Genomic DNA, 24,401 nt, shown 5'->3' on the forward strand with positions numbered 1-24,401 from the left:
GGCCGGCTCTCGGTCCCACAGGCTCTCGGTCCCGCCCTGCACATCACTGATGTTTGAACAGCGTCCCGCGGGTCAAGGTCCAGTCAGGAGAGTGCCAGTGGCCCAGTGTTCCCTGGGAGTGACACTGCTCAGGTAAATGGAGCAGAAACCTAGATTCCTCCAACCTCTGTGACATCGGTGATAGTCGGAACCAGAGAGGAGTGACTGAGATTTAGGACCCAAAGGAGGGGCCCGTGGACTCAGGGCCCTGAGGCCCGAAGGGAGGGGCTTCCTGGAATCTCCTATTTCTGAAGGGAGGACCCTCAGAGCTGGTGCCACCAGGGGGCTGGAGCCAGGAGCCCCAGGCTGCAGCCAGGAGAGAGCACCCTCCCCCACACACACTAGAAGCAGAGCTGACACACCCACTAGAAACACAAAAAATGCAGCTTTCAGCCCCAGAGGGACAAGGGGTGGGGACCAAGGTGCAAGGAGTGGGGAGCTCGGTGATTCCTGCCTGGTGGACCCCAGCTGGGACTGGTGGGTGACTCGAATTTAAAGTCACCCACCCCGACCCTGGAACACGTTAACATCTTGACATTGTTTTAAGATGGACATTTTGAAAATGAGGTCAGCTGCTGAGCAGACAGAGGTCACTGTGACAAATGTTCACTGCTCTAATTTTCCTTTGCCTTATGTGGCAAGGTCTGACCTTGATTTCTTGCCAGTACCAAGTTCTGACTGTGTGAGGGGCCAGGAGTTTTCAGAACAGGACATACCTCTGAGGGGGGGGGGGGTTGGACTCACAGGGATGTGTGTGTGGGAGGGGGTGTTAGCCTGCGCATTTCGCAGGACGGGATTCAGAAGGAAGCTCTCTTACCTCCCTGACTCCATCATTGTCCTCCTCTCTGTCCATGTCCCTGTCACTAGGGAACTGACAGTTTAGCAGAAGATGGTACAATTGACCATCACAGTACAGGGTGCGGGGGACAGGGGGGACACAGCCCAGAGCCTGTTCCCCAGGAAGAGAAACTTGTCCCCAGGGGTCGGCCAGCCAGGCTGCTAGCAGAGGACAGCGGTACTCACGTACTTTGTAAAATTAAAAACGAAGCACTCCCAGCACGTGGCGCAGCCCTGTGAGCGAGGATGGGAACACAGGCATCGAAGGACAGCGGGAATGAAATCTTCGGACTGTCACCGAGGGCCTGCGGTCCTGTTTATTGTGCGGGAGAGGACATGGCCTCCGTGTGTTAGCTGCCCTTCTAGAGAACTCTGTGGGTGGGGACAGCCGGTCCCGTGTGTGACCCTGCTGTGGCACAGGGCATGTCCGGTGGGAGCCGTGTACACAGTGAAGGGCATGTCCGGTGGGAGCCGTGTGCACAGTGGAGGGCATATCCGGTGGGAGCCGTGTCTGCACGCGTGAAGAGCCTGGGATGGCCCAGAAGGACAACTGTGAGCCGTGTCCCTGTAATCCAGCCCCTGGGGACCAGCTCAAAAGGGGCGTGAGACGCAGACGCTGACCCTTGTCCTGCGGCTCTATCCTGCATACACACCGTGAAGGTGGGGTCGATGCTTCACCCGCCTGCGCCCTGCTGCCCATCCTGTGTGATGGAGATCAGACCGCAGCGCCGCGAGCATCTCAGCAAAGGGACCCTTCAGCAAAATGGCTCTAGATGTTCCCGACGTCTTAGTGCCGCTGAAACCACTGTGATTGTGAAAGACACGTTTCTGTCTTTAGTCTTTACGCCGGACGTCTACTCTGTGACATCGTCACCTGCAAACCTGGACCTCTCGGTCCAATTCCAGACCCACCTTTCATGGTCTCTCATTCTTCGAGCCAAAAAAGTCATTCTTCGTCCCAGACCATTATTTTCTTTTTAAAATTAATTTGCTTATTGATTGGTTTTAGAGAGAAAGGAAGGGAGAGAGAGGAAGACAAGAGGGAGAAATGCCAGCTTATTTATGCATTCCTGGGCTGAGTCCTCATCTCACAGGGGGCTGTTTGCCCAGGATGACCAGTTGTGTCCCAGGCACTGAAGGCAGAGCAGTGACCATGAAAACCCAAGTCCCCCTGCCCCCTGGGGGACTGAGCTTTAAAAGCTGCTCCGAGTGGCCTGACAACAGATTAGCTCTCAAATTCTGCTCGAATGTCATTTTCTCAGGAGGGCTTGGTCAGGCGTGGGCCGGGCTCTGTTCCCACCTGGCTCCACGGAGAGCTCGCTGCCTTTGCTTCCTGGTAGCCATGATTTCCCCCTGCTCTGTGCCTCTCTCTTCCCACCCCCTCCATAGACCGTGGGCTCCCCAAGGGCAGAGACTAGCCCATCACCTTGGCATCAAAAAGAGAATGTGTGCGGTCGATGCTCGCCAGTGAGCGGACGAATGGCGTGAGCCTCTGGCATTCACCATGCCGGTCAGACACGGGGGGGGGGGGGGGGCTCAACCAATCTTGCTCACCGTGCCGGGGAAATCTAACTTTCACTGATCTTCAAGAACCCAAACTGAACGCGAGCATCCATAACGCAGCATTGAGAGTAGACGTTTCATGAGCGTCGGCGGTGGAAATGTAAGTAAATAAAACCAGCATCACTGACCCTCGCTTTTACTTCTGGGCTCAGCACACACACGTGGAGGGACATAGCCTCTCGTTCTACTGTGGACTGGAGCCTGTGGGAATCACCTACGGGGGGGGGGGCTGTCTCCTTACAGTGAGCTGAAAGTCGGGTCGCACAAAGAGTGGGGGTTAAGCAGGAGACCCCACCGGTACCACGTCGGCCATGCTGGGGACAAGAGTCCCGTGGGACGTGAGAGCGGGACCCACAAGACCGTGCCAGCTCAGTCTCTCTAGGGTCATCGGCCGCGTCCAGGGTGGCTGCATTAGGGAGTCTTCTGCTTTGGAAAACCGATCCGACCACTGAGCAGGAACGAGGAGCAAACCCCTTATTATTCCCAATGCTGCGTACACAGGGCTCCTCCCAGAGTGGAAGTGTTCTCAGAAGTGTCATTTGGTGACTTACGCTTACCCAGCATGAGACGCTTTGGAGACACCCCTTGCCTGTTCTGTCAGGTCGTCTTCAGACAGCCGGGGGCAGGTGGTCCCCTGTGGCCATCCTGCAGGCTGTGAAACGGGGCTCTGACATGCTGTGACATCCCGAGGCACGCGCACGCGCACACACACACACACACACACACACACACACACACACACCTGGTGGGTGACCCGCTGTGGTGACGGACACAGCTGCTGCTCAGTGAGGACGTTTTAATGTAAGATGATGCAAAGAACAAGTCAGTTCTGACCGCCTGATACCACTGGAGTGTGACTACATGGGCAGCTGTCCTCCAGGACCCACCGGTCAGTGTCGATGAGGACAGGGTAGTGTCTGGTCCCTAAGGTGGGCCCCGATGGAGACAAGGGGAAGTGAGCCAGACTTCCCACGCCCTCCAGGATGAAAACGTCTTACCGACCTTACACTCTGCCCAAGCAGGGAAGCCTTCAGCAACACGCGGTGTGACCGCACGTGAATGTGATTGTGAACGGTGCTCATGACCATTTTGAGGGTATAAAAAACAAGGACTTGTGGCTCTGGCCAGTTGGCTCAGAGGTAGAGCGTCAGCCTGATGTGTGGAAGTCCCAGGTTCGATTCCCGGCCAGGACACACAGGAGAAGCGCCCATCTGCTTCTCCACCCCTCCCCCTCTCCTTCCTCTCTGTCTTCCTCTTCCCCTCCCGCAGTCAAGGCTCCATTGGAGCAAAGTTGGCCAGGGCACTGAGGATGGCTCCATGGCCTCTGCCTCAGGCCCTAGAATGGCTCCGGCTGCAACGGTGCAACACCCCAGATGGGCAGAGCATCGTCCCCTGGTAGGCATGCTGGGTGGATCCCGGTCAGGCACATGTGGAAGTCTGTCTGCCTGCCTCCTGCTTCTCACTTCAGAAAAACACACACATACACACACAAAAAAAGAACAAAGAAAAATAAGCACTTGTAATTAAACTGCAATGATCATATTGCTATAGCTCAGTTAGCCTGCGATCACCCTCCAGATCAGGGTGGGCTCTAAGGTGTTTCCCAGGAACCTATCATCTCGCGTTTGTGGCCATCTTTGGTAAGTCCTAGTGTTGCTGAAAGCTATTACGAGACAGACACTGAACAGTGGAAGAGCCTCTGTCTCTCCTCTGTCACGTCTGGTGACGATCAGGGTAAAGACAGGGGCTTTTATTTGTAATTATTGTAAAGCATTCGGGTAGTTTTGGATTTACAGAAAACGCACTAAAGTGGTGCAGAGAGGTCCCATCATGGGGCACCCATGCCCCTTATGAACGTCTCGTGTAAATGTGGCCCGTGCGTCCTAGGTCATGAGCCAGTATACCCCATGGCTCCAACTACAGAGAATACAGCATTCAGACTTCCATACATTGTGTCTGAAGTCCACTTTCCACCCAGGACTCGTCCAGAACACCCCTCACTGGGTCGCTGTGTCTCCCAGACCCCTCTCTGCCCATAGTTCCTGTGCGGTCTCTGCTTTCTGTGACCTCACAGCTTAGAGCAATCCTGGCCTGGTGATTTATAAAACGACTCTGTCGGAGGCTAGCTGATGGCGTGTTCATTAGACGGGGGTTATCAGTTAGGGGAGGAGGACCGGAGATTTCCTAAAACACACATTTCTGCATGTGTTTCTCACACCATGGCTCAGGGGCGGGGCCTGGGGAGGGAACATTTGCAGAATCTCTCCAGGGTTTGGTCATCGATGGCCCCCTCTCTTCTGTCTGGGAGCCAGCAGACGCCATGGCTCGGGGGAAGATCTTCAGAACTCATCTTCCTTCAGTGCAGGGAAATCCTAGCTCGCACTCCCTGTTTCTTCTGTCAGTCCCTCCCTTCCTGTCCTCTGGACCCCCCATCCTTGTGTCCCGACGTGTGTGCCTGTGCATGTGTGTTCTGGGCACCCGGGTGAATGCCTCAGAACGATCTTCAGGTTTACTGATTTCTCCTCACAGAGGTGCAGAATGTATCCCATGGTGATAATCTTGTAAGCTTCCTATTTCCTTTCTCGTGTTTAAACTTTTCTCGGGATGTGTGTTTGCTTTGGAAACCCAAAAGCCTTTTTTTTTTTTTTTTTTTACCGTGACTTTTAATAGGTGCCGTTCCTGTGTGAAGTGTATTTTATGGTCTTTGGCAAATGAGTCCATAAAATGAATCGCCTTCGCCAAGAACTCGGGCCTGGACACACGTCATCTTGGCTGCAGAGGGAGGGTGTTTCTTTGTGGTTCCCTCCTTTCCTGTCTGATGGCGTTCAGGTGACTGTAATTGCCTTCACTGGGCGGGTACCTGCTTAGAACCACATTTCACGGCCGCATTGTGAGACCCCCACTCTGGGGTGGCGTGGGCTCTCCCAGGTGCACACAGGAGTCAGGGGTGCCGTGACGTGTTGACCCGTGTTGAATCCTCGCAGCTCCCTGCAGCCACTGAGCTCCCCCAAACCGGGTTTCTGGCCTTTTCCTTCAAGCCCAGCTGCCCTCCCCCCGGTTCCTGGCTGACCCCCATCCTGCGTGCAGGGCTGTGGAACACACCGTTGCACACTCAGCTGACTGAAACTACTCACGTTTCCCAGTTCGCAGTGTGTGCGGCCGGGGTGTGAGCCCAGGTTACCTGCATCCCATCACCAGGGGTCCCTCAGCCTGCGGACAAGGTGCGGGCCGGGCTGCCTCTGATGGGGGGAGGCACACACTTCACTGCAGTTCACGCAGGGCTTGGCCGACCTCACCTCGCACCCCCCTGGCAGCTGCGTCACTGCGGGCCCCTCTGTCTCCCTGGTCCTGCTGAGAGCCACCACCAGGCCTGGAAGCGGCTCCAGTTCCGAGGACGCCCCCACCATGGTGCTGATTTCACCCAGCCTGGCCAGCAGGCCCCTTTGCTCTGGGCTTCCGCCGGCGATCTCAGAGTCATGCCTGGCAGGTTGACGTCCCTCGTGATGGACGCAGTGTCACCAGAGTCAGCGCTCTACTGACAGGTGGAAAATGCCTTCACCATGGCCATGTTCTAGTGGCCAGACGCCTCCAGGCCCCTGCACACAGAGGGACAGGATGCCAGGAGGAGAGGGTCTTGGGGTCACCCTGGGCTTCTCTACCACAAGCACCCTTGGTCCCAGGGCCATCATCCATGTCTAGTCCCAGAAGTCACACTCTTGGCCAGGCTCTAGGCCCCTGCTCTGCATTGCTGGCTGCTTCTGGTGTTTCCAAATTCCTGTCTAATTGGTGTGTCTTTTCTTTTTATATTCTATTAGCCATTAAATTTCCTTGGAACAGAGATGATGTGAGACCGTGCACCCCAAACCCATCTCACTGCCCCTGTGTTCTAGAAAGTTCTGGCAAGTCGCTGCTTGGTGAGGGCTGGCACAGATGTCTGAGCCTCTCGGGATGCTTCGTCAGCAGGGAAGCACTCGGCCACATGGTTTGGGGAAGACCGTCCGGTATAGAACAGCAGTTTTGGTAAAAGGATAGAAACGGGTCAATAGAACTACAAAGGGTCTTTTTTTTAAATTAGTCATCTTATTTTCAGCACTGTTTTCAAAGTGGCACTGGCCTCACAGTGAGCACCCCGCTTCCAACTCTACCCTGGGAAAGACCCACACCATCTCGGGAGACCCCACAGGATAGAAATACAGCGTCCCTGGCTCGGCATGTTTCTACTGGGCTTGCCCCCTTTACAGGATGTCGCTCTAGACCACGTATATCCTGCACCCCAGCTCCTGGTCACATGGCAGCACAGAGGGGACGTGTGAGGGAGGACTGAGGCAAGCGGACACCCTCCAACCTGGGTTCCAGACTTCAGGCGAAACCCGCAGGGACCACGGGGGACGAGTCTGCCGGCCGGGGGCTCACGCCTGTCTGGTGCAGAAATTGGCTCTCTCCGTCTGCAGGCTTTGGGGGCGGGGGGGGGGGGGTCTCATGAACACACATGGGGTTTCATAGTTTCATCTGGAAGTGGAAGCCCAACCTGATCAAGTAAACACCAAAGGACCCGGTTGTAAGGGGACCACAGGGAGTGTCGGGAAATGCTGTTCAGACCCACTGGCCAGGGCCCAGTCCTGGTTTCTGGTCGCGCCTTGTGTTAAGAGGCAGAGGGTGGAAATAACCCCCAGTGATGACTTTGGGAAGCACAGAGACCAAGCACTGGCATGCAATAAAGGTCAGGAAGTTTTTTGTTTGGTTGGTTTTTAATTTTTTTTAGGAAAGGTTTTGTTGATGTATCACACACGTGTTGTGAGTGCACAGCCCAATCATTCCTTACAACCTGAGAGCACTCCTGCCACCAGCACCCAGACTCACTCACAGATCATCCCCGGCACCCACCCCAGAATCTCCCTCTCTGGGAAACTGTGCAACACATTCGTCTGCCTGTAAATAGACCCATGCTCTCAATCTACCCACAAAATCGGGCTGTCCTATTCCCTTGTAACTTTACCTACTTATTTCTATGAATACGGAATCACAATTCATTTGAGGAAATGCTGGTGCTTTTAAAAATCATTTTTTGGGTGTGTTGGCAGACAATTTTCTTTTCTTCTTTTGCCTGGCTCTCCTATCTCCTCCTCCTCCTCCCTCTGCTTCCCGGGGCCTCCCCACTTTGGAAGCAGCCTTGCCATCACGTCCCAGGTCAAGAAACGCAGCAGGTCTGAGCTGCCCCAAGGCTGCCTTTGGGCCCCCAGCCCATCCAGACTTTCCAAACCATGGATAAGCAAAGCATCCATTTTTTTTTTTCTAAAAGGGGATCCAAGCCATACATTTTAAAAGAAAAGAAATGGTCAATAACAAGAGTTTCTGTCGGGGATGATGCAAAAGTTCTGGACATGAAGATCCTATTTTTCATTCTGATTGCTTTTTGCTTGAAGTGAAGTGTCTGTTTCTCCCTGTTGTGGTTGCTGTTGGTTCAGGGTGGGACCTGTGGATTTTGGATTTTGCTCGGTGGACTCGAGAGCCGCCGTAGAAGGGGACGCGTATGAAGACGTGGGTGAAGATTAGCGCCTACAAATGCACAAGGTGGATCAGGTGACTGTGACCTCCTTGAGCTGGACCTTTAGAACTTGTTGCAGCGTACTCAGGTCAGATAAGTGACGGTGCTGTAATTGCCCTCTGTGACGAAGTTCTCAGTCCCCAGGAGGGAAGGACCTGTGTGGGCACAGCCTGAGCTCTGACTTCACATTCTACCTGCCACCCCTCCCACCAGGACCACCCTGATTGATGGAGACCCCACACAGGCTGTGTCAGAAACTTTCCAGTTCGGAGAGGCCAATGGGCTGTAACACAGATTGGCTATTCTCCCATTTTCTGCAACCAACTCCGAATGGGGTTCATAACTCAGTTTTTGAAAATTATTTAAAGGGTTTCACTTACTGGGTATTAACCTTTTTCAAAAATTTCACAATCTAAAAACTGGATGAGACGCACCCTTTTTCAAAATTTTCGGGGTCTAAAAACTGGGTGCATCTTATACTAGTGGTTGTGGCATTTCAAATGCCATAGATGGAACTGAGGACGAGGCAATATATTATATGAAGACAGTGATTCGTCATCAGACACAGAGGAGGACAAGCTAACGGATGGGAGTTTTGACAGTGATGAGAAGTTGTATGAATTTTATGATGAATAAAACTTGAGTTCAACCACTTTCTGCAATACATTTTTTTTCAAATTTCGAGCTCCCAAATTAAGGTACGTCTTACACATGGGAGTGTTGTATAAACGTGGAAATACTAGGTTTGGGAGCGAAGTTTCACTGATGACGTTTTCTAATTACAAAAAGCAAACAAGAAAACACATCACTTTAAAAGTAAGACGTGTGGGATAGGCTCATGTTGACGTGAGACATGCCGCATCTGCAGAGAAGTTCTATTGGAGTTTAAGGCAAAGGACTGGCACTCACTGGGAGCAAGATCTCAAATGCTCCTGAGAATAACAATTTTGCAGCTTATTTTACATGTTTGAGATGAAGGCAGGGCAGCAGGAAGAGCACACAGAGGTGGGAAGTGGGAGTGGGGCCGAGATTGGTGCTCCAGGATGCCATGCTCTCCTGAGGGTGAACATCCTCTTTGAGGGGTGTTTTGGCATCTCAGAGGTGTGCCACCTCCCTGCACAGAACAACGAACAGGGCTGCATTAAGTCTTCTCACTAAAGAAGTGACAGGTTTGGGACGTGACCGCCCACCAGGACCTGCCCAATTAGGAACTTTTGATCAGATGACCTTGGGAGGTGACTTTCTACAGAACCCCTGATTCACACGAAGGATGTCTACTATCATGTAATCAAAATGATTAAAAGTGTAAGAAATGTTGGTTTTATCACGCAAAGGACAGTGACACAAATTTTAGAAAGATTTTTCATGAGTTAAAGTTCTTTTTTTTCTTTTAAAGGGAGAGGAGTGGAGCTAGTGAGGCAGACTCCCAGGTGGACTGGCAACCCCGTCTGCTGCAGCCCATGTTCAAGTAAGGAGCTTTTTTTAGTGCCTGATGCTGGGGCCTTGCTGGAAGCAATGGAGCCACTGGCTGCAGGAGGGGAGGAGGGAGAGTAGGGGGAAGGGTGGAGAAGCAGATGACCACTTCTCCTGTGTGCCCCCACCTGGAATCGAACCTGGGACGTCTGCATACCTAGCTGATGCTTTATCCACTGAGCCAGAGCTGAGTTAAAGTTCTTGCTTAATATCTAATTATTATTATTATTTATTTATTTTTAACCAAGATTTTACATTTGCATCATCAAAACAATAGCTTGCAATTGCTTGGACAATAGCTTGACTCTGACACGTGAGAGTCCAGAGCTTTTCAAGTAAATGCTTACATTTTGGTCATGTGGGATTGTTATCTGAGTGCTTCATGTTTATTATATACTTTTAGGCTTCTGAAAGGCAATTAGGTAAGAAACATAAAGGACTGAAACCTCCTTAGGTCAGTCAAGGACAAGGGTGGCAAAACAGTCCCTGTGTTTTTACAATATTTCAAGTTTCTCATCTGCCTAGAAGAGCGCCTTCCGACTGGAAGGTGTCCCCAAGGATGGTCCTTTAGTCCCCGCCCTGACCGACCGGGCAGCACGGCTCCAGCGAGAACAGCGGCGTTGCTTGCTTGGTGTTTTCTCCGTTGACCCTCACATGGAGACACGGACGGGAAGACAATTCCTCTTTCCTGGCCGCTGTGGAAAGTTCCCACCTGGTCCCCGAGTTGGGCGCTCCGGTCAGCGCCAGCGGCGGAGTGACTGCGGCGCGCGGAGGCGGCGCTTGCGCAGGGACCGTCGGCCGGGCGAGCGCGCAGCGGGGCCCCGTGCCTGGAGTGCCATGCCCGCGGGCGCGGGCGGCGGACGGCAGCGCCTGTGGAGGAGGCACCACCGCGCACGAAGGTGGGTCTGCGCCGCGAGGCCGCCCTGCCGGCCCCCCCCCCCTCCCCCGCCCCGCTGACTTTCCCGGACCCCGCACTCGCCGCCCCTCCCCCACCGCCGGCCCACAGGCAACTTTCCGGCGGGGGGCGCGCTGTGCACTCGGCGCCGCCGGCCGCGTGGTGACCGGGGCGCAGCGCAGGGGCCGCGGGGAAGCAGGGGCGCCGTGCGGGATACGTGGGCTCTCAGGGTCCAGCCGCGTCCACTCGGCGGGGAGCGGCGCGTGGAACTAGGGCCTGCGGGGAGCGCGGCCGGGGAGTAGGGGCGGAGGGGCCGCGCCGTCGACCGTGAGCCCGGATTCGCCCCGCGCCGAAGCGACAGGGCAGCCGCGCGGCCTCCCCGCCCTGCTCGGCCGCGGGCGGCCACACCTGCTCCGCGGATCTCGTCGCCGGGGAGGGAGTGAGGCCGAGGTGAGCGGCTGCCGGGCCGAGGACAGGTGCGTCCGGGCGGAGGGGCACGGCGGGGGGCGGCGGGGACTTTCCGGAAGACGGCGCCCCCTCCCACAGCGTGCAGGGCGGGTGGCGATGTCCGGGGCAGCACGTGGCCCCCCCAACCCTGTTCCTCCACCTCCGCCGTGCGCCGAGTGACCACAGAGGCGGGGACCTCGCCTTGGGGAGGCGCGTGCGGCCGCGGGACCGCGGTGGGGGGCTGGGAAGCGGGGGAGCCCCGGAGCGGGGGGGGCGCAGGTGTTGGCGGCGGGGCCCGGGAACTGGCGGCGCGCGGAGCTGGGCCGAATTAGTGCGGTGGCCGCGCTGCAGCGCATCCCGGGAAGGGCCGCCGCGTCTGGACCCTGCTCCAGCACCTGCGCCGCTGGGCCCGCACCTCAGGGTCCCCCAGCGGGCGGCGGGGAACGAGGGTCCGGCCGCGGGGACTCTCGGGAGGGAGGCTGAGGGCGTCTCCGGGTGACCGGGGAGTCCCTGTGAGTAATGGAGACGGCCTGTGTCCCAGGGCGCCACCCAGACAGGGTGGGGTCGCCCGGCTGTTGCCCTGCGCCTAAGCTGCTCCGGACCAGGGACTGGCCTGCGTGCTGCGCCTGCTGCTCCCACTCTCCGTCCTAGCCCAGCAGCCCCGGGGCGCGTGCCTTTCGAGGGAGAGGGATGAACAGGGCTTCCCGTGGGAGCCTTGGTGTCTGGGACACGCTCGCTTCCTCCCTGCAGGTTTCTGTGTTAATGTTGGGGGGGGGGGGGTCAGGCCTGATGGGACTGAGTTACATCCAGAGAGGAAGGAGGACAGTGTCCCCTGGAAAGCCTCCATGCTGGTGGAAGTTGGGCTTTCTGCACTATCTGCTGAGAGACTGGAGGATCCTGGGGCAGGACGGTGTCCGGGTGGGGACCACCCGGAGCTGGCTGACACCTCTCAGGAAGGCCCCCCAGGGCCTGTGGAGCCCTGCACAGCAGAGTGAAAACCTGCAGTCCTGGCTGTCCCTGGGGTACATTGCTGCGGTCCAGTCCAACTCTGAAAGGTAAAGTCTATTAGCACGAACATGAGAGTAAGGGAACCGATGAGAGTCAAGATGTTCATAACCAAACTTTTTTTGGTAAGATAAGATTCTTTTTGTGTAAAATGTTAGAGAATTCACATTGAATTTTAAGTTCCAGAAAACCTTCAGCGGATCCTCTTCACTCCCCATCAGCTAGCGCTTGACACGCTGATGACCAAGGAAGGAAATACACCCCCCCTCCAGTGTCAGTTCTCAGACTCCTTTCAGAGCCACTGTGTGCTCAGCAGGAGCAGTGACTCCTTGCCCTCGGGTCACGCGTGCTCTCCAGAGCGCAGCAGGAGGGCGGAGGCGTCAGTTTCTGCCCTACGTGGACTTGTCTCACTGACATGCCGCCCTCCGGTGTTGCTGCCGTTTCTATGAGCACATTTTCTAAGTGGCGACCCCACTGATCACTGAACCTTTAAAAAATCGCTATGGAAACAAGCCATTTCTGAACCTTATGCCCCTACTTGCTTACTGGCTTGTTGGTGTCTGGTCAGGCTGCCCTGTGCCTACAGGATCCAGGGAAAGCCCATCGGTGCTGTTGCCGGGAGCGGGGGCAGCTTCGTCTCCAGCAGGTGCTGTCTGTCGGCCTGCCTGAAACACTAGAATGCAGACACAACTGTTCCCTTTGTATGCTTTTCGGGGGTCCCCCCTCCGTAACCAGCTATCACTTTCAGCAGCTGCCAGGCGCGAGCCGGCCTGCTGCCATGTTGTGATGCCGCCCATTCTCTGTGAGCGCGCGTGGGCCGCTGCCCGTGGGCTGAGCCGTGGACTTGGTGACAGCGGCTCTCGCACGCTTTGCTTCTGGGTGGGATCGGCGGCCGACGGCAGCAGTTTCAGAAGGGGTGGATTCTGATAAGTGGGTTTGACGTGTCCTGTTCTAGAGCGGGTTGTCTGGGAGGTCCCCAGAGGGTGTCTGACCCTAGGGCGGTCCAGACTTGTGGAAAAGCTTGGCTTCTCTGAGCAGTGGAAGCTGTTCTCCCCGTCCACATTCGTCTGGGCGGGCCCGGGTTGTGTGTGATTGGCAGTGGTGCCGCGGAGGCTTCCTGTCCCACACTCTGCCCCAGACAGCTCCCTGTGGTGGGTCATGCCGGTCAGCTTCCCCTGACCTGGGAGCCAGGAAGCAGTGTGACCTGAGCAGGCTCAGTTATTTCAATAATTGCTTTGCATCTCACCGAGGAAGTGCTTCGTAATCAAATCAGTTTGAACGGAGTGGTTTCGTTTAGTCTCGAGAAGAGCGCTCACCCTGTGGTCCTGACCAAAAGCCTTACACGAACAGTCACTCCTGACACAACAGGTGTTCCCGGGCAAGGTGCTCTGGTGCTCCGGGATTTGCAGAAACGACCTTGCAGGGGCTCGGGTGAGGCAGAGAAGAGCAGGAGGGTAGGAGGGTCCCAGGAAGAAAAGCCCCATGAGTGCCCAATGTGGGTGCCCACACAGACACAGTCAGGACCCCTCAGCAGCCGGTTCTAGTTCCACCAAGGGCTGGAGGCTTCCTGGAGAAGGTGGCATGGGAGTCAGGTCAGCGGAGCATTTCCGTTCAGGTGGTTTTCACCAGAGGAGGGATGTGATGGACAGACACCTCACCGCCGTCTGGAGGGCTGGATGAATCTGAGGTCCTGATGCTGGAAAGGGACAGTGCCCGGGCCGTGCTGAGCGAGGGTGGGCAGAGCAAGGGTGTGCTCACAGAGGTCAGGGCGGGGGACTCCCTGGGGCGAGGTTGACTGATGGGGGCGTTTGGCACAGGAGGAAGGGACAGGGTTCAGGTCTGGGCTCAGAATATGAATGTCATATCTGCTGGAGAGGAGTGCCCGATGGGTCGAGCCTAGAGTTCGGAGCAGAGGTACAGAGGGACAGATGGACGGATTCAGCAGATTCCAGCATACATTGGTTGTTGAAAAGGAAGTCACTAGGTTTTCCTAGGCAGGTGCCTAGAGCGAGAGGGAAAGAGAGGTAGGTGGGGGAGGAGCAGGGGGGGGTGTGGAGCGAGAGGCAGGGCAGTGGGCCCAGCAGCTTGTTAGACCTGGCAGGGGAGGACCCGGGGAAGCCAGGGGTCAGGACAGAGGGGGGCCTCAGGCTGCCCTGGCTCTTCCCCCATGAGTCCCCGCGACCCTGAACTCAGGGCTTGGTTCTCTTTCCTCCTCTGCTGCACGAGGACCCCGGTGCCCCCTTGCTGGGCTCTCCCGAGGCCAGACAGCCGCCAGTTCAGCGCTGGAAGGCTCCTCCAGGTTGGTGGTGGGAGCCACCCGCTGCTTCAGGGCAAAGCGGCACCTGGACTCTGTGACCAGGCCGTCCAGGGGGGCTGCTGCTGCTCTCGGCCATGCTTGTTCTCGGGGTGCACTGGGGAGAGGGGAGGATGCACTAAGCATGGAAATGGGATTGTATTTATAGCTCCTGGGGAAGACGCTGGCGGTGTCGGGCACATGGAGGTTCTGAAGGGAGCAGAGAGGGAGCCCTGGGGACAGGTCCCTGAGGAGTGGCGTGTGGGGTGGCCATTCCCCAGGACACACACAACTGGGGAGCACACGCCCGTGTGTGTGTGTGTGTGTGTGTGTGTGTGTGTGTGTGTGTGTTTTAAAGCAGTGGTCCCCAACCTTTTTTGGGCCACAGACCGGTTTAATGTCAGAAAATATTTTCACGGACCGGCCTTTAGGGTGGGACGGATAAATGTATCACGTGACCTAGACAAGCGTCAAGAGTGAGTCTTAGACGGATATAACAGAGGGAATCTGGTCATTTTTTAAAAATAAAACATCGTTCAGACTTAAATATAAATAAAATGGAAATAATGTAAGTTATTTATTCTTTCCCTGTGGACCATGGACCAGTACCGGTCCACGGCCCGGGTGTTGGGGACCACTGTTCTAAAGCATCTGCTAATCCAGTCGTAGACATTTTTAACACTTGTTTCAAGTGCTCTTGGTGTCACAGGTTTCAGGTTTCTCAGGCCATCAGAAAGAGGATGCATTTTAAAGTCAACTGAAAACGCAAACAAAAAGAAGAGCGGCATTAAAACTGAGCCAAGTACTACTGCTTACGACCCGGTGTTTCAGAAGGCACCCCATGCCCTTAGGGGTGTGGAAACCTGGCCCAGCCCAGCTCAGCTTGGCCTGGCATGGCAGAGGGCAGCCCAGGTGTGAGGGGATGCTGAATGCAGGTGTTTCCGGAACCGAGCTCACCGCAGTCCTGGTCAAACCCTTTTCCTTAGGGTGCCCTCCCTTTGGGTGAATAAATGCTTTATATTGAGATACACACCTAAGGGTAGGTTTATAGGTTAATATGGGTTGTACTGTTTTACTCTGTCATTTGTGGATATTTAGAGGGAAACGTTCACTTCTGGGAACTGGTCTGGAAACCTCTCAGCAGTTGAACACCATGCGGGTTGTTTGCTACTTGGTGGTAAGGACTCGTGGTGGTTGATTGTTTCCAATCATAGGTGTTATTCCTTCTCGTTCGGGTGAGTCTGTCTGCTTTGCCACATGCCAGTGTCTGTTCCCGCACCGCTCAGGACATCGTGTTTAGGACGCTTCATAAGCACTTTTTTGAGTAAAATGAGGTTAAATGTTCCGTGTTCTTAAGGGGCATGGAAGCCCTTGGCATGTGTGTTGTTTTGCATCTCTGATCCTTTCACCTGCTGTCCTCTGGCCCTGCTGCTGTGGGCGGGGCGCGCTCCATGGAGCGGAGTCTGGGTGGCTCCTGTCCATGGTGCCGACCCCACGGAGGACCGCCCCACCTTGCAGAGCACAGCGGTCTGTGTCGCGGTGTGCGCACCAGTTCCGTTTGAGACAGCTGTCCTCTCCCGCTCCTTTCCAGGTGACGGGCTACACCTAGGTCAGCGCCGAGGGCTGCAGACTCCAGACCCAAACCTCTGGGTGTCGGCGCAGCAGGGACCCCTCACCGCCCGGTCAGCTCCTGCTCTCCGGCTGCACATGTGCACCAGCGTGTAGGCACCTGGGTGTCCCCGGGCCGTCAGGGACAGTGCCCGCCTCTCATGCTGCTTGCCTGGAGCGGGATCGCCGCACTGGTTTCATTGTGAAGGTGTGACCCGTCTCCGTGAGTCGACTGAGATCACAGACATGTGTCTACATGCAGGCTTCCACTCCACGGAATACCACTGCATTCTCGCCAATCTGGTCATTATTTGACCAATTTGGGACTACTATTCATTACAAAATGGGCGTAAAAGTTATTTGGCACCTTCAGTCCCGTTCTGAAGAGCTGTGATGCTTGAAATGTTTTCATAGCCCAAGTCATCATGTTCTAGGTATCAGGTTGTCTGTGACTTGCTTTAGTAAGTAACAACCAGGGAGCTGGTCGTCCTCCCAGTGAGACGTTTTACTTTAAATCAGGCGTCGGGAACCTATGGCTTGCAAGCCAGATGTGGCTCACAGACAAATCTTTAATAAAAAAATAATAATGTTAAAAATATAAAACATTCTCATGTATTACAATCCATTCATTTCCTACTGCTCATGTTCATGGTTGTGGGTGGCTAGAGCCCATCACAGCTGTTCTCCGGGACAACGCCAAATTTTTATTGGATAATGCATAACATAACGGTCATTGTATGGCTCTCACGGAATTACATTTAAAAATATGTGGTGTTCATGGCTCTCTCAGCCAAAAAGGTTCCCGGCCCCTGCTTTAAATGATATACTTCCAGGAATTAAACTTCTTTTTCAAGAAAAAGTGGGATCAGGGTTCAACCATGCTGTATTTTCTGGACTGTGTCTCTGGAAAATTGCATGAAAACTCAGTTTTTATAAATTGAATCATAGAATCTTTATTTTATTTTATTTTATTTTTTTAAGTGAGAGGAGGGGAGATAGGGAGACAGACTCCCGCATGTGCCCGGACCAAGATCCACCTGGCAACCTCTGTCTGGAGCTGATGCTCCAACCAATTGAGCTATTTTTAGTGCCTGAGGCTGACACTCAGACCAACTGAGCCACTGGCTGCAGGAGGGGTAGGAGAAGAGAAGCCGTTGGGTGCTTCTCTTCTATGCTGTGATCAGGAATAGAACCTGGAAAGCCTGCATGTCGGGCCAATGCTCTTATCCACTGAGCCAACAAGCCAGGACTGTATTTTAGAATCTTTTATTTTTTTAAATTTTTTTATTTTATTATTTTTTTATTTTAGAATCTTAAATTTGGAAAAACAACCTAAAGCATAAAAGACAAAATGTGAATCAACAGAGGCTGCGGATACACGGTTGTTTGTCACATTCATCTTACCGCTCCCTGTGCGTGCGATGTGTCTTGCAGTGAAACGCATGGACGGTGACAGTGGAGACACCATGTGTCAGGCGTCCACGGAGGCTCTGTCAGGACAAACCTCTCTGTGAACAGAAGGTCCTGTTTGGATTCATCTGATTTGCAAATTCAGATTTTCCTGGTCCACTAGAGCAAACACACACTCACATCCACAGTGTTTCTCCTGACTGGTGAGCCTCGGGTCAAGGCTCACCCTGCCGCTGCCACTGCCCTGGCCCCGTGCCCGTGGGCTTTCCACCCAGCAGGAGAGAAGGCCGGGCAGGAAGAGGCTTCCTAGCTTGGCCACTGACTGCCTTCCCTTTCCTCCTCGGGGCCTGGGCAGTGCACCCAAGCCCTGGGGTCCTTCCCCGGAGCGGTTCCTGTCCTTTCCCTGGCCTTGGCTTTGCTTTGGCGCTGGGTTCAGGTGTGTCATTGCCCCTGGAGCCCTGGAGCAGGGCTTGCTGGGACCAGAGCTGGTCAGACAGGTTTGCCTGTTCCTTCAGAGGGGGGCCTGGGACTGAGGGATGCAAGAGGCCGGGAAGTGAAGCTGTTAAGGGGAAGGCTAGTGCTAATTGCTACTCCCTTTTCTCCTGCTCCTGAAAGGGCATTGTTCCCGGGCTAATGTGGGAGTGAGGGGGACTGTCCGAGGAGACTCCAGGGCTGAGAGCAGGTGGCCAGAGGAGCGGGAGGAGGCAGGTTTGTGTCCGAGGGGGCTCTGTGGAGGCCGGAGCTGCCAGCAGGGACCCGGAGTGCCCATTGGAAGGAAGCGTGGTGGCGCAGAGCACAGGCCTGTGGTCATCAGCGCCCATTGTGGGGGCCACCCCAGCGGCTGCCAAGGTTTGCTAGGACTTGGGGGGCTGTGGTCACGGCTCCCAGACTTAGTCTGGTCTGGGAAGGCCTCCGCTCCCCTGGTCGGCAGGGAGCAGTCACCCTCGGGCTGAGGTCTCTCTGGTGCCTTCTCCGTCTGCCCCCGTTTGGTGAGGTGGTCACAGGTCTGCTGGTCAACACAGTCCTGGGGGTTCCAGTGTAAGAACCAGAACTCTGGCCTACCAGCACCCTTGCCTGGACCGGCATCTGCCGCCTGCAGAGACAGGGACCCTTGACACGACTGACCTGACCGTGTGGTCCCTGGCGTCCCCTGGCTGCTGACCCTCCGGGGCGTCCTCCTCAGCGGCCCCGTGTGGCTGCAGCAGTGGCCTCTCCCGTCGTCTTTGTCCCAAACCTGCTCTTCTCACTCTTACTCCTTTGGCAGGTGACTCACGTTCCCTCCCAGGTTGCGTTTCTGGTGATAAACAGGATGGTGGTGACTCTGAATTCTCAGCCCTCTCTCTCCCTGGACCTCAGCGTTCCTGGCTCAGCCTCCACACTCTGTTCCCTCCCCCACGGCGTCACCTTCAGGGCACGGATGCTGGCATGGGGTGTGCACCCTCCTCCTGACCCCCTGTCTCTGGTCCTGGTCGCAGGGACCACGGTTCTCATCAGGAAAACTGTCCCCATACAGGAACTTTCCATCTGTCTGTCTGCCTGGGTCCCTGTCACTGTGACCACACCAGTGCCTTTGCCTCACGTTTGTCCCTTTGTTGTCCTGACTGCCCGGCCACTGACCTCTCCCTGTCCTGTCTCCTGTCTCCCCGCCACCCCCCCGGAAATTGCTGAGGTCTGGTCGTTGGTGTGTCCTCCCTCTCCCTCTGGGCAGGGCAGGGCAGGGCAGGAGGGGGCCGGAATAGACACAAGTGACAGAGTCGCTTCAGGGGGGACATAAGGAAGTGACACGGATTTCTGTGCCCTGTTAATAAGGAGTGATGACTGACAGGTGTGTGCCCGTTTGGGAGTGTCGTGGCGGGCGGGCGCAGAGAGGTGGCCGGGTGACCTCGGCTGCCGGGACATCCCAGAGCACAAGCTTAGGAACTGCAGAGGCCACGTGGAGACGGGGGGCTCCGGTCTCCCGCCCCCACACCCTCGTGCTGTCTCATTCTCTCCCCTGGAGTTGAGCTCCTGCCTTTGGTGGAGGGGGGACTCAGGATGCTCCCCCAGTGATCATGCATTGGGGGAGCAGGTGCAGGGGCATCGGGTCCCAGCGTCCTGGCTGCCTGGCTGCCTCCACATGGGCCCCGGTGCCTCCGCGTCTCAGAGTCATTTCCACCTGTGTCTCATGCTGATGTCTCCTGTGCCCGTCTCCCCCGTGCCTGTCTCCCCCGTGCCCGTCTCCCCCGTGCCCGTCTCCTCCATGCCCGTCTCTCCCATGCCCCGTCTCTCCCATGCCCCGTCTCTCCCATGCCCCATCTCTCCCGTGCCCGTCTTTCCCATCTTCGTCTCTCCTGTCTCTGTCTCCCCGTGCCCATCTCTCCCGTCTCCATCTCTCCGTGCCCGTCTCTCCTGTGCCCGTCTCCACCGTGCCTGTCTCCACCATGCCTGTCTTCCGTGCCTGTCTCTCCCATCTTCGTCTCTCCCGTCTCCGCCTCCCCATGCCTGTCTCTCCCGTCTCTGTCTCTCCCATGCCCCTCTCTCCCGTCTCCATCTCTCCCATGCCCCTCTCTCCCGTCTCCCCCGTGCCCGTCTCCTCCGTGCCCGTCTCTCCCATCTTTGTCTCTCCTGTCTCCGCCTCCCCATGCCCATCTCTCCCGTCTCCCCCGTGCCCGTCTCCTCCATGCCCGTCTCTCCCATCTTCGTCTCTCCCGTCTCCGCCTCCCCATGCCCATCTCTCCCGTCTCCACCTCCCCATGCCCGTCTTTCCTATCTCCGTCTCTCCCATGCCCCTCTCTCCCGTCTCCGTATCTCCCATGCCTGTCTCTCCCATCTTCGTCTCTCCTGTCTCTGTCTCCCCGTGCCCATCTCTCCCGTCTCCGTCTCTCCGTGCCCGTCTCTCCTGTGCCCGTCTCCACCGTGCCTGTCTCCACCATTCCTGTCTCCCGTGCCTGTCTCTCCCATCTTCGTCTCTCCCGTCTCCGCCTCCCCATGCCCATCTCTCCCGTCTCCGCCTCCCCATGCCCGTCTCTTCCGTCTCCGTCTCTCCGTGCCCGTCTCTCCTGTGCCCGTCTCCACCATGCCTGTCTCCCGTGCCTGTCTCTCCCATCTTCGTCTTTCCTGTCTCCGCCTCCCCATGCCCGTCTCTCCCTTCTCTGTCTCTCCTGTGCCCGTCTCTCCTGTCTCCGTCTCTCCCATGCCCCTCTCTCCCGTCTCCGTGTCTCCCATCTCTGTCTCCCCGTGTCTGTCTGTCTCTTGCACGGCTACGCCCGGGAGGTGAAGGGCATGGAGGAGGGAGGTCCTGACCCAGATGCGTGACCTCCTGGCTGGGCAGTGCACACCTGTGACCTGTCGGATTCATTGGGCTGTTCGTTCAGCAGGCAACCTGTCATATCGGATCTCTGCCTTAGAGCCAAAACGCACCGTGGTTTTTTAAATCCCACTTGACATTTGTTTAAAGGCTGAGGGTTTTCCAAGCCGGCCGCTGGAATGGGCATGTCCCAGAATTTTAAAAAGTGCGTCTCTTCTCTGACATATGGTGGGAGGAGAGGGGTCAGGACCTGGGCTCCACTCCTGCTGGGGAGGGACAGTGAACCCCTGCCACCTGTCCCTGTCCCTGCAGACAGACAAGGGGGTAAACTCAGTGACAGTTCTGAAAGCGGGACTGGATTTTCATTTTTCTTTTTTTTTTTTGTGACAGAGAGAGGGACAGATAGGGACAGACAGGAAGCGAGAGAGATGAGAAGCATCAGTTCTTCACTGAGGCTCCTTAGTTGTTCATTGATTGATTTCTCATATGTGCCTTAACCGTGGAGCTACAGCAGACCGAGTGACCCCTTGCTCGAGCCAGCAACCTCAAGGTTTTGAACCTGGGTCCTCTGTGTCCCAGTCTGACACTCTATCCTTGCGCCACCGCCTGGTCAGGCTCATTTGTTTTCTAAATGAAAATTCATGTTAAAAAATTGTTGCCTCTTTGTAACCCGATGTCACAGACCAGTGTTCAGGTGGCTGTGACCCAATGTTGCGGACTAGTGTCCAGGTGGCTGTGACCCACGGCAGATGACCCCCGATACCTCCCCTGTCACGTCAGGTCGGCCCCAGGGGCTCAGGAGAGGCGAGACTCCCTTGTGAGGAGGGGCCCTCAGAGGGGCGCACTTTCTGCCAAAGCTCCGGGGTTCTCTTTTCCCAGGAGCGAGGTGGCTTTGCCACGGGGACCCCGTGAGTGACTGCTGGGCCTCGGGCGTGACCACGGCGGGCCGTGTGGCCTGTGTCCCCCCCGTGAGGACTTGGGGGAATTGAATGGGGAACAGCGACGGTTTTGCGTTTTGGTCATATTTGTGGCCAGACAGTCTTGGTCTCAGACACGAGTGAGATCCTCCACGCGGTGGTTAATACTGTGCATGTAGGTCGTCCTGAACATCCACCTCAGGTCGTGGTCACAGGAGGGAGGTTCCTAGTGAACAGGGCTCAAGGCTGCGGCCTGGACAGTCTTAGTGACATATATCCAAAGCCCACGGTTTTAAACAACATTGACATTTATTTTAATTACCTCTCTGAGTGAAACTTGTACAAACATCGTGTGCAGGTATTGCGCGGGCATGAGTTCTCAGCCCCTTTGGGTAAATACCCAAGAGCGCCATGGCGTGGCCGGGCTGGAGGGTGAGAGTGTGCTCAGTTCTGTAAGACACAGGCCAGCTCCCCTCCTGGGGGTTACAGCGTCTACATCCCCCCCATCGGCACTGGGCCAGGTCCCCTCCCGGGGGTCACAGCGTCTGCGTCCTGGCACCGGGCCAGGTCCCCTTCACTCCACGTCCTCCATCCGGCCTTTGTCCCCGACCTGGCTCCGTGGACAGGTGCGTCTGCTCACTGCTGCTGAGACCCCCATAGCCTCTTTTCTCCTGACGGTTTCCCATCTGTCTGTCTGTCTTCTGAGGGGTCTGTCTTTCTGGGTCTTCGCCCAGAAGACCGTGATGCAGGACACACAGCGAACACGGAGCACGCAACAGGAGAACAGCCATCTGACTTAACAGTGGGAGATACGGAGACGGGAGAGAGGGGCATGGGAGAGACGGAGATAGGAGCCACTGTTAAGTCAGATGGCTGTTCTCCTGTTGCGTGCTCCGTGTTCGCTGTGTGTCCTGCATCACGGTCCCTCGTCAGATGTGTCTTCTGTGAGAATGCCCCCCAGTCTCTCTAGCTTCTCTTCTCATCGCTTGACGGAAATTTCTCCGAGCGGAAGGTTTCTGTGTCCGAGGAGTCCCCTGTGCCCGTGACGGTCCGGCCTGGGCAGGGGTTGGGGACTGTCCTGGAGTCCTGCGACTCCTGGCTGAGCTTGTGTCTGAGCAGGAGCCTAGCCCTGAGAACAGTCAGCGTTTTCTCACGGAGACAGCAGATTGCGCGCACAGTCCACATGCAGGGCCAGGAAGGTGAGCCCGCAGCTGTGCGTGCGGCCATGCTGACCTGCATCTGCACCTGCACAGGGCTGTCTGACCCCCCACGTGGTTGTTGGGAGACGTGATTGTGGCCTCAGTCTTCACTTCTGTAATCAACGTTCAGAAGACTGTTCTAGAACAGTGGCCACGAGCCACAGGTGGCCCAGATAAGTCAGAGTTAGATCCCAGTCCTTTGGGCACACTGGGCACATAGTCCTGGTGGCCGCAGAGGCCACTGCCCGGGACGGTGAGGAGGGTGGCTGCTCCGTCACCCCACGGAGAGCTCCACAGAGGAGCACGTCGAGAAGAGATGCATCTGCATTAGAAACAGGCCGTTGTGCGATTTGCTTTCACTTGGTGTGAACGGCTGTAATGAAAGACTAAATAAAAAAAGAAAGAATAAAGTAAGCACAGAGGTTTGTTTCCCTGCTGTCATTCTGGTTTTCTTTCCCAGCTATTTGTGACACACAGAGTGACAGCCAAGAGCTGAGCGCCCGCGGCGGCCCAGCCCGACACACACCTGTGGCCACTGTCCCTGACCCCTGGCCCTTGCCCCACCCACGCGGCTTGGACTTGGAAGGTGGCGGTGGTGACGGGTGGTCTCACCTGGGCCGTGGACGGACGGCGGGAATAACGTTCTGCATCAGGGTCACTCCCGGGACTCAGAATGTGTCCCCGTCAGACCCCTGATGTGTCTTTCTGGGAGGTGGGCAGAGGCGCCCCGGGGAGTGTGTGACGTGGATGACAGCCTGGGAGGTGACCCCAAGACCGGCTGCCTGTCCCCTGTTCCCTTCTGCCCTTGCCCCCGGAATCCGCATTAACTCCATTGTGTTCTCGCCTCACTTGATACATCTTTAAAGCCGTGGTGTGAACTCCGGTGACGTTTAACAGCGGGTTTTATGTTGACGTCTATAACGTGGGTGACTTCGGTTGATGCCTGATGGGGTGGCGTCGGCTCCAACCTGGAGGGAGTTAGAGCGTCTCCTTGGAGAGGGACGGAGAAGCCCCCGGAAGCCCAGTGTGTTGTCCAGTTTGACGTGTCGTGTGCCCACTACTGATTTCTTTCTCTCTCTTTTCTTTTAGGTTGCTTGCAGTATTGAATGTTGAGAAGGTATAGCTGTGACCACCTCACTTTTAGATGGTGCACTTGTCCACGCAGGGTGGTCCATGGGTGGGAAATGAGCAGACTCAAGTCCACATCTGTCCCTTGGAGTAAAAGTGTCCGGTCGCTTGGGAAGTTCCTGCCGAGACGGTCTCCCTATTAGGGAGGCTAGTTTGTTCAACTGAACGAGCGGACGTTCAGTTAGGATGGGACAGTTTGTTCCTCTCTGTCCCCACGGGCTGATTCATTCCCCGTAGCTGTGACAGCGGATGGCTCACTAGCGTGCCTCATCCATCCACGTGCAGGGCCAGGAAGGTGAGCCCGCAGGTGTGCGTGCGGCCATGCTGACCTGCATCTGCACCTACACAGGGCTGTCTGACCCCCCACGTGGATGAGTCGGGGACATCATTCCCCACTCGCTGCCTGCCGAGCCTGGACTGAAGCCGGTTGGCCCCCCTGAAGAGTGCCAATCAGTGTCCCTTCCAGACGGCGTCCTGGACTGCGCCTGCTGGGGGCCCCGTGGGGTTCGGGTCATGGGAAGACACTCACTGACATTGTTCCCCAAGTTTTGTAAAACGATGTTTGTCTGGCTCAGCTGGAGATGAAAGGAAAGAATTTAAATAGATATCCCCCCCCACTCCGCCCACTTCCAGGGCTGACCGGGTCTCAGGGAGACTGACTGAAGCTTCGTGGACGTCGTAGTGGTCGTTTGGGAAGCCTGGGTCAGTCCCACCGCGGGTCCTCGGGAAGGTCAGCCGTGTGTCTGTTCCGGTGAG

General features: G+C 56.2%; 1 protein-coding gene across 13 annotated transcripts in view; it reads left to right on the forward strand.

Annotated features, from left to right (window-relative positions):
• Nucleotides 1-10,068: 10,068 nt before the first annotated feature.
• The window catches only part of UGT8 (UDP glycosyltransferase 8), a 37,104-nt gene continuing 22,771 nt past the window's right edge, over nucleotides 10,069-24,401 (forward strand). Inside the window, exons 1-3 of one of the 13 annotated variants that reach the window (XM_066384141.1) lie at nucleotides 10,069-10,356; nucleotides 23,607-23,664; nucleotides 24,279-24,396. The gene's annotated coding sequence lies outside the window, so the exon portion shown is untranslated. The other 12 variants (XM_066384160.1, XM_066384170.1, XM_066384200.1 and 9 more) reach the window with 12 other exon arrangements.

Source organism: Saccopteryx leptura, chromosome 1 (genome assembly GCF_036850995.1).
Source record: "Saccopteryx leptura isolate mSacLep1 chromosome 1, mSacLep1_pri_phased_curated, whole genome shotgun sequence".
Lineage (NCBI taxonomy): Eukaryota > Metazoa > Chordata > Mammalia > Chiroptera > Emballonuridae > Saccopteryx > Saccopteryx leptura.